Source organism: Vulpes lagopus, chromosome 9 (assembly GCF_018345385.1).
Source record: "Vulpes lagopus strain Blue_001 chromosome 9, ASM1834538v1, whole genome shotgun sequence".
Classification (NCBI taxonomy): domain Eukaryota; kingdom Metazoa; phylum Chordata; class Mammalia; order Carnivora; family Canidae; genus Vulpes; species Vulpes lagopus.
In genome coordinates this window covers 45051544-45068226 of record NC_054832.1, presented here as the reverse complement: position 1 = coordinate 45068226, position 16683 = coordinate 45051544, and positions in this window count along the sequence as shown.

Here is a 16683-nt window from a genome sequence, read left to right as displayed (position 1 = left end):
AAAGAAAAGAAACTTGAGATGGAAGCCTATAAGATGAGGTAACAAAAAGAATAAGTAACATGCTGAAGATCACAGAGATGTTCAAATAAAGAATTGAGATTAAACCCAGGTAGTGCTGTTGCTAAAGCCTAGACTCTCAACCATTTCATTGGTGATTTGCTTTTTTATTTTTTTTTTTAAGGGGAGGAGAAGCAGAGGGAGAGGGAGAGAGATACAGAATCTTAGGCAAGTTCTATACCCAGCACAGAGCCCAACACAGGGCTCAAGCTCAAGCTCACAACTCTGAGATCATAACCTGAGATGAAATCAAGAGTAGGACACTTAACAGATTGAGCCACCCAGGCACCCCTATTGGTGGTTTTTAAATTTTTAAATATGATCTATTAAAGAATTATATTATTATTATTATTATTAAATATTATATATAATATATATTATATATTATTATATATTATTATATATATAATTAAAACCAACATTTTATTATTCTTACTCTTACTTCATGCAATTGATATTTTCTATTATATTTTATTTTTTAGAATGGCTAATCACTCCCAACCAAACTGATTTCAGGATCCACTGACAGTCAAAACCTGAAATTTGAAAAACAGGGCACTACATTTCTTTTTACCACCATAGGAATTTTGTGAGAATTACATAGGCTGATGTGTGCAGAACATTAATTACAAGGCCTAGCACATACTGTGTGCTCAATACATGGTAGTAATTATTATTAAGCTTGTAAACTAGCTGTAATTATGGGAGGTAGAGACATGAAGGGGAAAACCATGACTGGGCTGTAGATGAATCTTACTGCCAGTTAGTATCCATCCCCGGCAGTGAGATAGGGAATTTCCCCAACATTTTTAACGTATACTGTAATGGAAATCCACATTCAGCAAGGGAGCTGACTGGTGGCTTCCTCTTCTCCACTAGAAAGAGCAATTTACAAATTGCTATGCCTCTCTGCTGGAACCCTCAGTAAACCCAACTCATTGATCTATGTTTATATCCAACACCATTTTATCTAACGTTATTTTGGACACTACGAGCTATTCAAAATTAGTCTTCATAAAGGAGTCCAGCTGAGGAAATGCATTCATTTCCTACTGATGTTTTATAAATTACCACCAACTTAGTGGCTTCAAGCAACATAAATTGATTGTCTTCCAATTCTAGAGGTCAGAAGTCTGAACTCGTCTCATGATGCTAAAAGCAAGGTGTTGGCAGGGATATTCACCTCTGGAGTATCTAGGGGAGAATCTATTTCCGTACATTTCCGGCTCCTTTTTAGAGGCCATCTGTGTTCCTTGGCTCCTGGCTCCTGGCCTCTTACAAAGGCCACAACAAAGCCTACAAAGCCTACAACAGCAAGTTGAAATGTCACGTCGCATCACTCTAACTTTGACAATGACTTGTCATCTCATCTCATTCTCTGAATCCTCCACCTTCTTCCACCTTTTAAGGACTCTAGTGATTACACTGGGTCCACCTGAATAATCCTTACCTCCTATAAGGTAACCTTAAGGAGACAAATCACCTACAAGAAGAAATAACAACAATAATAATAACACATAACATTTATTGAGCATTTACTAAGCATTTTTCTGAGTGTTTTATTTGCCTTGACTCATTTCCTTATAGAGAAACGAAGGCTCCAAGAGATAATGCAAATTGCCCAAAAATGTACAGATCATGTCAAACCCCGATCCGCTTGGCTTCAAAATCATGCTTTCAATCCTTCACTACATATAGATAAATATTAAATGTGTATACTTTTAGTGCTTTGCAGCTCCTCCCCATCATGAACTCCTTTTACTCTTTTCCCCTGGGGATCTTAGTTTGAAAGATTTTGTATATCAAATGTTTTTCTTCATTAATCAAAGACGAATTTCTAATTGTAACGTCTGGTAGCTTCGAGCTAATCTCTGCCTCTTTTTAGATTTATATAGTTCCAGCCAAAATAATGAAACATAAAACTTTATTTAATACGTTTTGGTATCATTTTGGAATACTGAAAACGGAAACTCAAATAACCCCCTTTGTAGATGCCCAGGGATTCAGAAAAGAAGGAAATCAATGGGGATGGAGAAGAGCAGTCAGAAAAAAAATGGGGTCTGACTTCAGTCTCGAAGAAGTAGATATTTCAGATAGACCTAAGAACAAAGAACATGAATAACGTCTAGGAAATGGGAAACAAGTATACGTAAAAGATGAGATGTAGGTACCTTGTGAGGGAGAACTGGAAAAAAGAGAGTAAAGGAGAATAAATAAAGCATTGAGGCTTGGAAAGAGATAAATAAGGTTAAATTTAACCAGGCAGGAAAATGTAGAGGCTGGAAAGTTTCTGAGCAGGAGTTCTTAACCAAGTAGAGCAAAGAGCAAGAAGGAAGGAAGGAACTGGCTTTTGTAATTTGCTTTCCATGAGGGATATTGGGTGGCTGGCAGATATGGAAGGGGTGGGGACTAACTTTTCACTATATCCCCCTTTGATTCTTCTAAATGTGATGCAATACACAGGTATTAGCTAGTAAGATATAGATACATATGTCATAAATACATCATTTATATCTGAAATATATTGATACGCATATATAAGATTATCTTCACAGACTCAAAGTGCCATATAGTAAAACTAGGTATCTACTCTTAGTATACTTAAGGGCTCAGAATAAACCACTCTGTCATTCTGCTCAACCCTGCCGCTGAGTAAAACTACTTCACTGATATTCTCATTGGCTTAAAAAACTTTTCCTTCTGTCACTTGTTTACTTACCTCATTCTAAGCATCAACTCAAGGTTGGGCTAGTGCCCACGTATTTGGCATTTACTTTTATATGTTTACCCAAATTGAATGAAAACCTACTTCAGAAATGACTGGGAAATCTCACAGGATCGTGTCATTTACCCCCAGGATCCATGATCAGTAATAGAGTCACAAGGCCTACACATTCTGACCTGCCCGGAGTCCAGGCTCAGACAATGCCTGCCAACTGGCCTCATCCTCACACCCCATGCTGCACTTCATCACCAGTGGATTGGCATCAATATTTATATTCTAAATAAATATGCAACTTAAAGGAATTTTTTGAATCTCACAGATCAACAGATATCCTTCTGTTATCTTGTTTTTAAGAGTTAACTAATGAAATAACTCCACCAATGGGGCATGTGGGTGGTTCAGTTGGTTAAACGTCTGCCTTTGGCTCAGATCATGATCCCAGGGTCCTGGGATCTGCCTCTATCAGACTCCTTTTCCAGCGGGTGGGGGGAGTCTGTTTCTCCCTTTCCCTCTGCCCCTCGGTCCACTTGTGCTCTCTCTTTCTCTTTCTCTCTCTCAAATAAATAAAATCTTAAAAAAAAAAAAAAAAAAAGGAAAGAAAGAACTCCATCACTATTTTGTGCAAAGATGTTGAAATTTTGCACTGCTTAATAATCCATGCTTTATTTATAGTATCAGAAAGCTCAACAGTCAAAGCAATACCCTATAATGCCGGGGCAGCCAACCTGCTGCATTAGTGCTACATGAAGTAAGTGAGGCATATGAGGGCTCTGAAATTCTTTAAATGTTTTGACATTTACACAAAGAGTTGCATTAGAAAACAATCCCTTGGGGGCACCTGGGTGGCTTAGTCAGTGGATGTTCACCTCGATTTCAGCTCAAGTCATGACCTCAGGATTGTGGGATTGAGCCCCACATGGGGCTCCACACTGGGCATGGAACCTCTCTCTCCCTCTGCCTCTGCCCCTCCCTCCTTCTCTCTCTCTCTTTCTAATTAAAAAAAAAAAAAAAAAAAAAAAAAAAAACCAAAAAAACAATTCCTTAATCAGGTTGTGACTTACTGTTCAAAGCCATAGTATTAAGCCCTTGCTGAGAGCTTGGCTGCTACATATGCAATTACATAAACAAACAAGTTACAGCAGGCATAGAAGATATAATAAACCAAAACTGACTGGCATAGCTAGATCCTAAAAGCCAGTTTGGCTACTTTTTGCACATTTTGCCAACTTCCACGTGTAAGAATACATGCTTTATTATATGAATGAAAGTATTACATCAATTACCTGATCCCTCTGTTTTATGTTACTTAGTGGAGAAACCTTTATTGAGCTTCCCCACAGATGAGTAATTTTAGAAACTACATTTACGGAAAACATCCAAGGGCAAATAATTGCTAAGCCTCTAAAAACTGTTGTCTCTTCTCTTGGAACTCCTGGAAAGCAGGAAATACCCTGTGTTTTTCCATGTGCCTCGTACAGTGCTTACCCTCAAATGACACTACACTAGAATAAAGAAAATCTTAAAACAGAGCCTTGATTCAAAGCTGAAATTAATTAATGTGTCTCAATTCATGAAACACTTTCACATCTGTTATCTCATTCATTCTTCTCATAACCCCCATGAATGACAACAGCAAATTTCAATAGAGATATGCAATGTGGGTACTAAACTGGAAACTGAACTTGAAACCAAGCACAATGTTATTGTGTCTTTATATGTGGTTAAGGCCAGGCACACATTATGCGGACTTAGAGCCCTTGGCCATCCACCCAAAAAAATATAAAGACATTATAAACTCATATTGTGGAACTCAACTCTTAAAACATTTTATTGCCCCAAAGTGTAGTAGAGTACAGACTTGACTCACTATGGCTTTTGCTCCCTTGTATCATGCAGGCTTATAAGTGGTCCTTAAAGACGTGATTTTCATTCTCAGACCTTGCAGTCCTCTCTAAATGTACCCAAAAGTTTCTGGGAACAATGTTTCTCCTATCTGTAATATCAAAAACGGTCCCTTTCTTTGAACTGCACCTTCAGATCACTTCTTTCCATGTTTTCCCAACCATTTATACTCTACAAAATAATAGTGATACATCATTATTTGTCAAGCAACCTCTATGCTTTAGAATGAAAATTACTGAATCTTCTTAAGTATTTCCATTAAATATTGTACGTTTATACATATATACGTTCAGCTATGACTCCAACCCAAGCCTTAATAACTGAGGTATCTCAGGCACTTAGTTCAGATGTGCCATTTGAGTACTCAGTAGTATACACTAAATATACACAATGCATTTATCCTACAGAGCCCATCAATTAATAACAAAGAAAATATGAATAAAGATGCAAATTTATGATATTTGGCTCTTTTATATTTGTAGGTCTTAGCTTAATAATAACTCTAGGATATATATCAAAGAATTAATGAACAAGAGTTCTCTAAGGCAATGAACTTGAGTTAGACTACCTGGTTAACCCAGTTCTATTAACCTTCTACTTGTAATACTTGAGGCCAGGAGCTCTACTCTTAGGCTCAGTTTTTCCACTTCTAAACTGGAAATTATTGAGTAAAACACTTACCACTCCCCCCCCCCCCCATTCCAGTATTCACTTCCAGGAGAAGAGTTCTTTCACTGGAATAACATATCTGGCCTCTTGCTGCACCATCTATTCCCAGTACTGCTTCCTAGGGGAATAAGAGCATCTTGCCTGACTAGTGAGTTTAGGAACATAGTAGCTTACCCTCTCTCTCTTCCTTTTCTCTTTGGGATCTTCCTGCCTTTAGAGAGAAAACACTCACCTTACTTCTACTATAATACTGCCTACATGTTCTTCTTATGATTAAGTGGGAATAAGATTAGCAAGTACATTGGCCCAATATCTCTAAATCATGTTCTCTAAACTTAATATAAAATAGGATTTTTGGTCTCCATCTCCACTGCTCTTTTGCTTGCTTCTCAGTTGGCCCTGATCTTTGAATAAAGAATATCGTTTATTAGGCCCATCATAACTCAACAGGGATAATAGTTACAACATAAGATTATCACATGATACTGTATTTTGTAGACTGTAAAACATTTTTTTATGTATAAGGAGGCACTACTGCAATTTTAACTCTTCTTTTATCTATTTTTTTCACAGCAAATTTTTAAGGAGATTCATTTAGTCACTCAATGAGATGACAGAGCTTTGATTAAATCTGCTAGAGGAATAAACATAAATTAATATCGAATTATGCTTGAAATAAAATATCTTCCATCTAGTGTTTTCAGTTGTACCTGGTTTATTTTTAATATTTAATAAAATTTTAATTTTCTAAATAGGTGATAGAAAATACTACTGCACTGGATACAGTCTAGTGTTTAGATAATCGTTGGAATACTGGCTGCAAAGACTTTTTAAAATCTGTACTTTTTTCATAGCTTTACCTCTGGGAACTATAAGGATTTTTAAATGTGAACTTATAACTTTGAATAGACAAAATCCAGAAATGAGCACACCAGATAATCCTGCCTGCTCTTAACCAAAGAATTGCAACCTCTGACTAGCTACACCCACATCCTTCCACAGCTTAAAGTGATAGTAGGTTGAGTTATTATCACTCTCATTCATTGTTTTAGACTCTGGTGAACAAAACAGACATGGCCCTTGTCTTCACAGAGCTCACATTTGAAACAAGAGCATGGCCACATACTGTACTTGTGTGAGCACAGAACAATGTATGAGGAAGTGGAATCACTGTTGCATATCTAACACTAACTAATGTAACACTGTGTGTTGACTATACTCAAAATAATGTTTTAAGAAAGAGCATGGCTACATAAATTTTCAAATATTTCACTTTTCAATATTTCACAAGCCAGCCTCAATAGTCATTTTACAATATAATTCTGATAATTCTCATTTAAACTAAAACTGGCAAGGCCCCAATGCTTCCTTTTGAAAAAAGGAAACAAATATTTGTTGGATATAATCTTATATACATAATCCTGTTTAACTCTCATAACACCTTTAAGAAAGGTATTATTATTATTATTATTACCATTTAATAGATGAAGAAAAGAAGGCTCATTGAAATTACACGTTACCAAGGAGGTCATGCACATTGGTTAATAAAGAAGGAGACTTTTAATTTATAGCCATGGCATTCCATATTTTTTCTGCTAAAATGGAGATCAGTTAATGCCAATTATATCCCAAGTCAAAATTGTTGTTATACTGAGAAAGATTTTTAAAGGACAAAAATGGTGAATATAGACTTTTGTCATCACCTTTGTAGGCAGCAGTGTAGAGTTTATTTATCTCTGTGTGCCTCACATCATAGACATTCAATAAATGTTGGGTTAAATTGTTAATATGTAAAAGAAAAAAGCAAATTATATTCAATAGATTAGTTCCATAAATTTTAAGTTATTCTTAACAGTAAGCTATTATTAAAGAGATACATTGACATTTTCCAATTACTAGATTGAACTGCTTTAAAAGATATTCTTGCTCACATATAACTCTTCATATGACAGCATATTGAGCTTTATCAAATCATTCTCACTCCATCTCTCAGAAGTCTAAATACCACTTTGTGAGAGCAGCTGAACAGATTCAGGATGCAGCAATACAATTTTCTTGGTTCAGATCCTGGCTCTGCCACTTAATAGCTATGGGACCTCACACAAGTAATGAACATCTCTGTACTTTAGTTTCTACATTTGCAAAATGAGAATGACAACAGCATCTAATAATGTTGTATTAAATGAGTTATTATATGTAAATTGTTTAGAAGAGTGTCTAACTCATAGCAAACATTAAATAAATGTTCTGTTACAGCTATTGTTGTTTTAGAAATACAGTAGCTGATGTCCATATCCACATAAGCCACAAAGAAGATGAGAGATGAGACTGGAGATTATGACCAACCAGAATCTCTTCCTCCAGAGTTCTGGGCTCTGAAACAGCACCAGCACCATAGACAAGTCACTAGAGAAGTCAGACGAGCCAGCTCTCTGAGATGCAGATAGTGAGGACCCCTGGCTGGGTAATAACTGCTCTATGAACTTATCAAGGTCCTCTAGACAAAGACCACCAGGAGCACATCTACAGTTCTATAGAGCTGGGTTTATTAACTCAATGCAAGGAGAAGAAATGTATACCATGGGGAACCAATGGAGTATCTCATTAACAGTATGTTAGAAAAAACTTAGTGCAGGATTTGGCCCTGTGTTAGGTTATTTGGGGGAGCATTCAAGGAAACAGAAATCTCTCCCACACTGGACACTGTCTGGAAGCAGGAGTAATTCTTTGATTAAGTATCTTAATAATTCTTATCTGTGAGAGGAATGAAGCTGAGCTAAAGTAATTGGTAAAAAAAAAAAGCAGTCACTCATTATTAGCCAGGAAAGGGGGATGTTTACTCTCTTTTCTGGTTTGGACAATGTTCTTACTTCCGTTTGCTCAGACATGATCATGTTTGTCTTGCTCTATAGTCACAAAGCAGTCTTGTGTGAGGTTGATCTTAAACGAAAGTACTTCTGCTCAACAAGAGAATTTTACAGATTCACTGTGTCTGGCCAGCTCCCTGCTAATAAATAGAGGCTGCCTTTCTCTTTTTCAAACTAGATGAAAATATTTTGCTTAAAGGACAGAACTGACCAGGAAAAGAACTACTGTTATTAGACGTATTAACAGGTTTATAGTTTATAAAGTCCTTTTCTATTCATTGTATAACTTAATAAGCAGGCTAGAGGCCCCCCACATGGCACAACTGTAGGGGTTCAATTCATAACTCATTCCATGTGACTGGCACCTCCCCAATGTGAAGAGTATCTTTTAGAATTGTGCAATCACACTGTCCTATTCGTTCTTACAATTATGAAAACTGAGTCAGAGAAGCTTCTTGAGTTTCTTTATTTCCCAATAAACTAGAGAGTTCTCTCGGGCAACCTCCTCAACTGCTGACATCAATCCTTGATTCAGTCATAGTTTCCATATCCAGACAATTTTTTCAGCCTGCTCTGTTATAACCTAGACTATACTGTTACCAAATAAGAAAAGCTCCACCTTCTTCGACAACTTTGTCCTTGCTTTTCCAAAACAGGATGCTGAAAAAGGTTACTGAACTTACAACAAACCACTTTCACTTCCTAGGAAAAAAAAAAAATGTGTGTTGCCCAAAAAGTTAATACACTACAGTATGTGTTGCTTGCAATGTCAGAGTGGCATATTAAAAGAAATAAAATGAATTTGAATTCTGAATAAATTTTAAAAAGCAGAATATCCTTCTAAATTCAGAGGCTGAAATTTTTAAATGCAAACTGAGTGGCTAATAACATAGGTTTCCACAGTGTTGGAAACCTGCCAAGTAAAATGTCAAAGGAAAATGGAATTTCCCAAAGAAATGGAAACATCCATTAATAGTGAATTTTGCATCCAGCATTGTCTTTTTAAAGCTAGGAAATTCCCTCTTGCTTCTAAATTTCTCTCCTAAAACATTACATAAAGTGAAACCGAAAATGGAATACTCTACCGATACATTAGGCAATTCCCGGAAAGACTATGGGCTCTGATTCAGATTTGTTCAGGAAATTCTATCACAGTAATTCACAAACTCTGACTCTGGGCAATTCATCTAACCTCTTTTTCATTAAGTTACCATGCATACTTCTTTCCTCTACAACCTGAGAATACCTGGACTTCCCTATCAGAACATTTATCACATTCTATGTTCAGATTTCTATCCCACTTGAAACAAAAAAAAAAAAAGAAAAGGCACTTAGAAGACAGGGACCGTGTGCATTTTGTTGTCTTTGTACTTCTAGGACCTAGAGTTATGACACATACAGTATTTGCTAAATGTATTTGTTGCCTGAGGGGAAATGGCCTGGAGATCTGGAGAATTCGGGAAGGTTTACTTTTCTTTCACATAACTTTTCATAACTTTGAATATTCTAATGTGCCAATTTGGTACACATATTTCTTCTTAATTAAAAATAATATTTCCATGAAAAGGAGAAAATGTTTCTTGCCAATAAATATTTGGAAAAGGAATGGTAGTCACTCATTACTGTTTAGTCAACTGTCTGGTTTAAGCATGGGATCAAAGTAGGTGATTTTAAGACAAATTTTCTGTCTTTTTCTAGGTAGTAAACCATATGTATAATTTGAGGACCAAGTGTAAATTTATCTGGCTATAATTTTCTTTTCCTTTTAAAAAGTAATAGAACAGCCAGTTCTACCTTAAATCCAGAACATTCCAGTTTGCGGCTAGATAGATGGAGGAGGTCAGTGAGGGAGAAGAACTCTCGGACCTTTTGCCTAGCCTATCAGTCAGCTAATCAGAGTTTTAAAATATAGTACCACTTTTCCTTCTTTTGCCACCATTCTTCGTACATATGGCTCTATCAGGGCACCTCATAGAACAAGATGGCTGGGGACTGAGGCATGATATATCTATTCCTCAGTCCCTTGTCCAAATGCTATGAAATAGCACCAAAATCTCTAACTCCACCCACTAGCAATTTATACTCATTAGCAAATAACTTTCCCTGCATGGAATAATTCCAAAGACTTAGGCTGCTGATCATCTTATTCTAAATCACCACAATAAATCCTAAATCCTAAATCCTATAGTCTTTCTAAAGGACTTCTGTTTCTTTAACCACTTAACTCAGATGATGCTGATGTGGAAAGATTTGAGTCAAATTTACATACTAATTGAATGTTTTCTGCCAAATTATGCTTTATATTTTCACTTTTAAAAATTTAGCAAAAATAGGCACCTTGTTGGCTCAGTTGGGTAAGCATCTGCCTTCAGCTCAGGTCATGATCCTGGGGTCCCAGGATCAACCCCTGCATCAGGCTCTGTGCTCAGTCGGGAATCTGCTTCTTCCTCTGGTCCTCTCCAATCCCCCTTCCCCTCCCCCTTATGCTCTCTTTCTAATAAATAAAACCTTTAAAAAATAAATAACAAAAAGTAAAATTTTTTTTTTTAGATTTATTTATTTATTCATGAGAGACAGAGAGAGACAGGCAGAGACATAGGCAGAGGGAGAAGGAAGATCCTCAAGGGGAGCCCAAGGTGGGACTCGATCCCAGGACCCCCAGGATCATGACCTGAGCCAAAGGCAGATGCTCAACAACTGATCCACCCAGGTGCTCCTCAAATAAAATAAATATTAACAATATGATTTGTTTCAAAGAGCAAATAAAACAATTTTCCCAGAATATAATCTAAAATGTAAAAAAAAAAAAAACATGCTAAAGCTTTAAAATCTAAGTGAAAAATATTTTCTATATACTAATTTTATAGTTAGTTAAGTAATGAAGAGGGGTCTCTAGTAGTCAGCTCTAGATTCTGAACTTATTTTGTTCTGGTCCACATTTTTGTTGAATTAAAAACATAGGAGAGAATGAATGTAGCATCTACTGAGGGTATGCCTCATACTCATACCCACCATTTTATAAGCATTATCTTACTTCATATTTATAAAATCTGTTGCAGAAATAATTTCACAAAGGGAGAGAATAAGCCTTAAAGAATTTAAACAGGCTGCCCAATGTTACACAGTTCATAAATAAAGAAGCAGAAAACTGAAGTCAGACATGTATAATCCCAAATATCACATTTCTGGAATAGCCAATACAGCAAAGTACATATTTAAGAGAATAATGGAAGGCTAGAGGAATGGACCTACAAAGAATACAGTAAAACTAAAACTAAAAAAAAAAAAAAAAAAAAAAAAAAAAAAAAAAAAAAAGAATACAGTAAAACTTAATAAGAATAAAGTCAATAATTAAACATGAATCTACAAATGCAATATTACTATATACTTATTAGACAACTAAAATTTAAAAAAATAGTGAAAACACTGCTGGTAAGGATTTGAAAAACTGGAATCCCTCCTCTCTCAGAATGTAAAATGGCACAGTTACGTAGAAAATAGTATGGCAGTTTCTTAAAAAAAAAAACAAAAACAAAAACTCAGAGATAGGGGCACTCAGGTGGCTCAGTGGGTTGAGTCCAACTCTTGATTTCAGCTCAGGTCATAATCTCAGGATCCTAGGATGGAACCCCAGAGAGGGCTCAGCAGAGTCTGCTTGGGATTCTCTCTCTCCCCATCCTTAAACCCCTCCACACTGTGCTCTTTCTCTCTCTCTCTTTAAAATAAAAACAAAACAAAAAACCTCATATATAAAATGTATGTCCACACAATACACAAATACCTGTACAGCTTCCTTTATAATATAATAAATATAATATAATATAATATAATATAATATAATATAATATAATATAATATAATAAATAGCTAAAACCTGGAAACAACTAAACTAAAATGTTCCTCAACCGGTGAATGGTTAACTCTGGTTTACCAATACCACCAGATACTGTCAAGCAATTTAAAAAAAAAAAAAAAAAAAACAATCAACTACAAGAAACAACTGGATGGATCTCAAGGGCATTATGGTGAGTAACAAAGCCAATCTCAAAATATCACATACATGTCACTAACATGACATTTGTGAAATGACAAAATTACAGATATGGAAAGCAGATTAGTGGTTACCAGGCTTTGGCAATAGAAGTGAGTGGAGCGGGGGGTGGGGGGTGTCTTTGTGGTGATGGGATAGTTCTGTATTTTGACAGAGGTGGTGGTAGACAAATCTAGGCATAGGATAAAATAATTTGGAGCAATATACACACATTGGATGAATGTTAAATTGCTAGTTTTGGTATTAATTATGTAAGATGTAACCACTGGGGGAAACCTGGTGAAGGATACTGGGGCCTCTCTGTATTATCTTTGCAACTCCGTATGGATCTATTATTATTTATTATTAGTATCCAAATAAAAAAGTTTATAAAACTTGCACCTGGGGAATTTATTTTAGTTTCCTGGAGCTGACATACCAAAGAACCATGAACTTGGTAGCTCAAACTACAGAAATGTACTTTCTCACATTTCTGGAGGCTAGAAGTCTGAAATCAAGACGTTAACAGAATTGGTTCTTTCTGAGGGCTGAGAGAGAATTTGTTGTATGACTCTCTTCTAGCCTCTGGGAGCCTTGGGCATTCCTTGGCTTGTAGATAGTTTTCTTCCCGCGTTGTCACAATATCTTCATTTTATGTATGCCTGTCTGTGTCACAATTTCCTTATAAGGATACTAGTCACTGGATTAGGCCCCATCCTAATTATCTCATCTTAATTTGAGGCAAAGACCTACTTCCAAATATGGTTAAATTGACAGGTAATGAGGTTTAAGACTCAACATCTTTTTAGGTATACCGCTGAGCCACCAGGGCTGCCCCTTTTTTCTAATTGAAGAAATATTAGAGATTTCAACCTACTACTTAATAAAATAGCACCTGTGGTATAAATAACCTTAATTCTCAGTAAATGGAAAAACAAACCTTACTGTGATTTTACAGAATTTTGAAAAAATGAATTCAACATACAAAGGTGATACTTATTTTTTCACCTAATTTGTATAACTATTCCATTTTTTTCTCATTTAGTTGATATAATTCAGTATCAATATTCTTTAAGTTTTGTCTTTAGCTAATTAATTCTGAGAATTAAACAATACATATATGACTAAGAATACATTTTTTTAAGATTTTATTTATTTACTAATGAGAGACACAGAGAGAGAGGCAGAAACACAGGCAGAGGGAGAAGCAGGCTCCCTGTGGGGAGCCTGATGTGGGACTCGATCCTGGAACCCTGAGATCATGACCTAAGCTAAAGGCAGAGAGGCTCAACCACTGGCTCAGCCACCCAAGTGCCCCAGGAATACATTTTTTTACACTGTGTATTGGTGAACACTATCATGAAAGCTAAAGGTCTGACGTTGGGATAAAAAAATTGAATCAACTATTTAGAAGCTTTGCAATAAAAAGAACATTAGCATTTAAATGAGTTTAGAAGCACTGAACTCCAGTAATCAGCAGGCCAGCATTGTACCATCTATTTCAAAAGAAAATGAAAGCAACTGTGGAGGAACAGCACTCTTACTGTCTGCAGGGGAAAACAAAAACAAAAACAAAAAACAAAAAACTGGCACAACCTCAATGAAGAGCAATTTGACAATATAATATGACCAGATAAACGAGAATTACAAATGGGCATAACTCTTTGGTCCAGCAATTCAGCCTCTAGGAATTACATATGTAGATATATTTGTGCAAGTACAAATGACATATGTAATGATTATTTTTTGCAGCATTATTCGTAATAGAAAATATATGAAAATAATCTAAGTGTCCCCTAACAGGGGACAAATTATAGTATATACATCAGCCATTACAAAGAGAGGATGAGGAAACTTCTTACGCATTCACGTGGAAAGATACCCAAGAGACACTGCAACTGTAAAACAAGCAAGGTGAACAGGGTACAGTGTGAAACTAATTACATAAGATGAGAGACATAATACACATCCATATATGAATTTTATATTTAAACCTATTAACTTTTTATTGGGTATAACAAAAAACAGAACAGTACATGTTAAGTGTAACCCCAAAGACTGTTGGTAAAGTGAACACACCCATGTTACTGGCACCTAGAGTCTAGGTCCTAGACCAAGAAACAGAACATTACTATCACCCCAGAAGTCTCACCATGCTCCTTCCAGTCACTATCTTTCTCCCTACCAGAGAAGTCAGTATCCCGATTTATAAAAGCACAGTTTCATTTTTGTACTTAACAGACACAGACTCATACAATATACAAGTGTATATTCTTTTGTGTCTGATTTTTTTTCATTCGACGTTATATTTGCGTGATTCATCAATGTTGTTGTGCGTTGCCCAATCTCATTGCTGTTTAGTGTTCCATTGTTTAAATGTGCCACGATTTATTTGCCCAACTCTGTAGTTTATGGGTATCTGCACAATTTCCAGTTTGAAGCTATTACAGATAGCACTGCTATGAACACCCAAACATTTGCAAAAACATATCCACATACTTAGAGGAGGAATTGATGTGTCATAGAATTTGCATAGCCACAATTTTTTAACAGAAGCTACTTTACAGTTTGCCAAATTACTTGTAACAACTGACACTCCCACCAGCAGCATTGGAGTGTCTCCACTGGTGCAAATCCTCACTCACACTTGCTGTGTTCTTTTTAATTTTTAGTTAGTATTTGTGTAGCGGTATCATACTGTGGTTTTTACCTTGTAGTTCCCTGAAAACTAACAGTATTGAGCACCTTAACTCTTTCATTTGCTATTTGCTATTTAGATACCCCCTTTTGTGAGGTGTCTAGGTCTTCAGCCCAGTTTTTCATGGGATTATCTGTTTTATCCTTTTTAATGTTGAACTGTGTACATATATTACTTATTTTTAAGCAATGTAATTAAAATATAAATTTTGTAGATTTCTATGCACCATGCTCTTGGAGCTCTTCACCTTCTTGGGGATTCATACTATACCACTACGATAAAAGTTCTGAAAACACTTGTCCTTTGCACCAACGCCAGCCAGCCTGTCAAAATGTTGTTTGTGTTTCTGTATTTTTATCTCTAATAGAATAATTGCTTTGCATTTAGATTTTTGTAAGTCCTCTCTCCAATTTTTATCACATATTTCCTTAGATCTATCAAACATCTATGAATATAATTTCCCAAAATTGTAAGAGTAGATCATCTATGAAATCTATCATTCTAACTGGAGTACTCTCTTGGAGTCAGCCATCTCCATGATCCAATAAAAAAAAAAAAAAAAAAAGAAAGGATGCTCTCTAATTCTGTGAAATGTTGGGGGTTTCCTTCACATTATCCTGGTCCTGTTTTCTGGATCCTATGTCTTTCTCTTTCGTGATTTATGCCCATGTTTTCTTGGAGCACATCCTCCAGTAGCCTTCTTTCAAGAAAAAAAAGAAAAAAAAAAGTAGATAGAAGGAAAGAAAACATTTGCATCTTTCTATATGTGAAAACATTTTTTATTCTGCCCTTATACTTGATAGTTTGGCTGACTATAGAATTGTTTGGAAGTTACTGTCTTTTAGAATTTGAAGAAATTTCACTTCACTGAGTTTTAGCATAAAAGTGTTATTGTTGAAAAATCTAATCCCCATCGTTTTATCCTTGTTTTTTCCTCCTGAAAACTTGTAGAATCTTCTATTTATTCTCAGGGTTCTGACCTTTTTAATGATGTGCTTCCATACACGTCTTTTTACATCCACTGTGTGTATTGGGGGCGCTTTCAATAGGGAGACCCCTGTCCTTTGGTCCTGCCAAAACTTCTTGAATTATTGTTTCGATCGTTTCTTCACTTCCTATTTTTTGTTCTCTTTTTGGAACTCTTAGTTTATTAAGCGACTGAATGAATGAATGAATGAATGAATGGGAAAAGTTTTCTGAGCACTTATTGTAGCAAAAAATGTATTAAGCAATAAAGCACAGGGTATCACACTGTATCTTTAATACTAAATATTTTATTGTAAATGACCAAAATTTTAAGACAAAGTCTCATTACAACTTCCTAGCATTGTAAAATGTAACATCGCTAGTCTCCTTTCAGGCAACACAAAAGTACAGGAAACATTTGTTGTCTGCTGACATAAATCCCCCATCGAAGGCAAGCATTCCTTATTGTTGGGGTCTTAGAATTCATTAAAATGCCCAGGATGAACTTAGGGTTATATCCAATATTTGCACTCACGCGCTACAAAATAATCATCCAAGTAGGAAAGTGTTTGTTCTATGTTTGTTTGTTTTTTAAAAAGGAAAGATGCTTGGTTGTTTTGGGGTGGACATTAAAAATGAGCTGCGTCTAAAAAAAAAAAAAAAAATGAGCTGCATTCTTCCCAGTTCTTCGGGAATGGGAAGGGAATTTTCGCAGTCTTACCTGGAGCCAGAGGGACTGACTTCCCAAAGTCACTTTTTCCACCTCCAT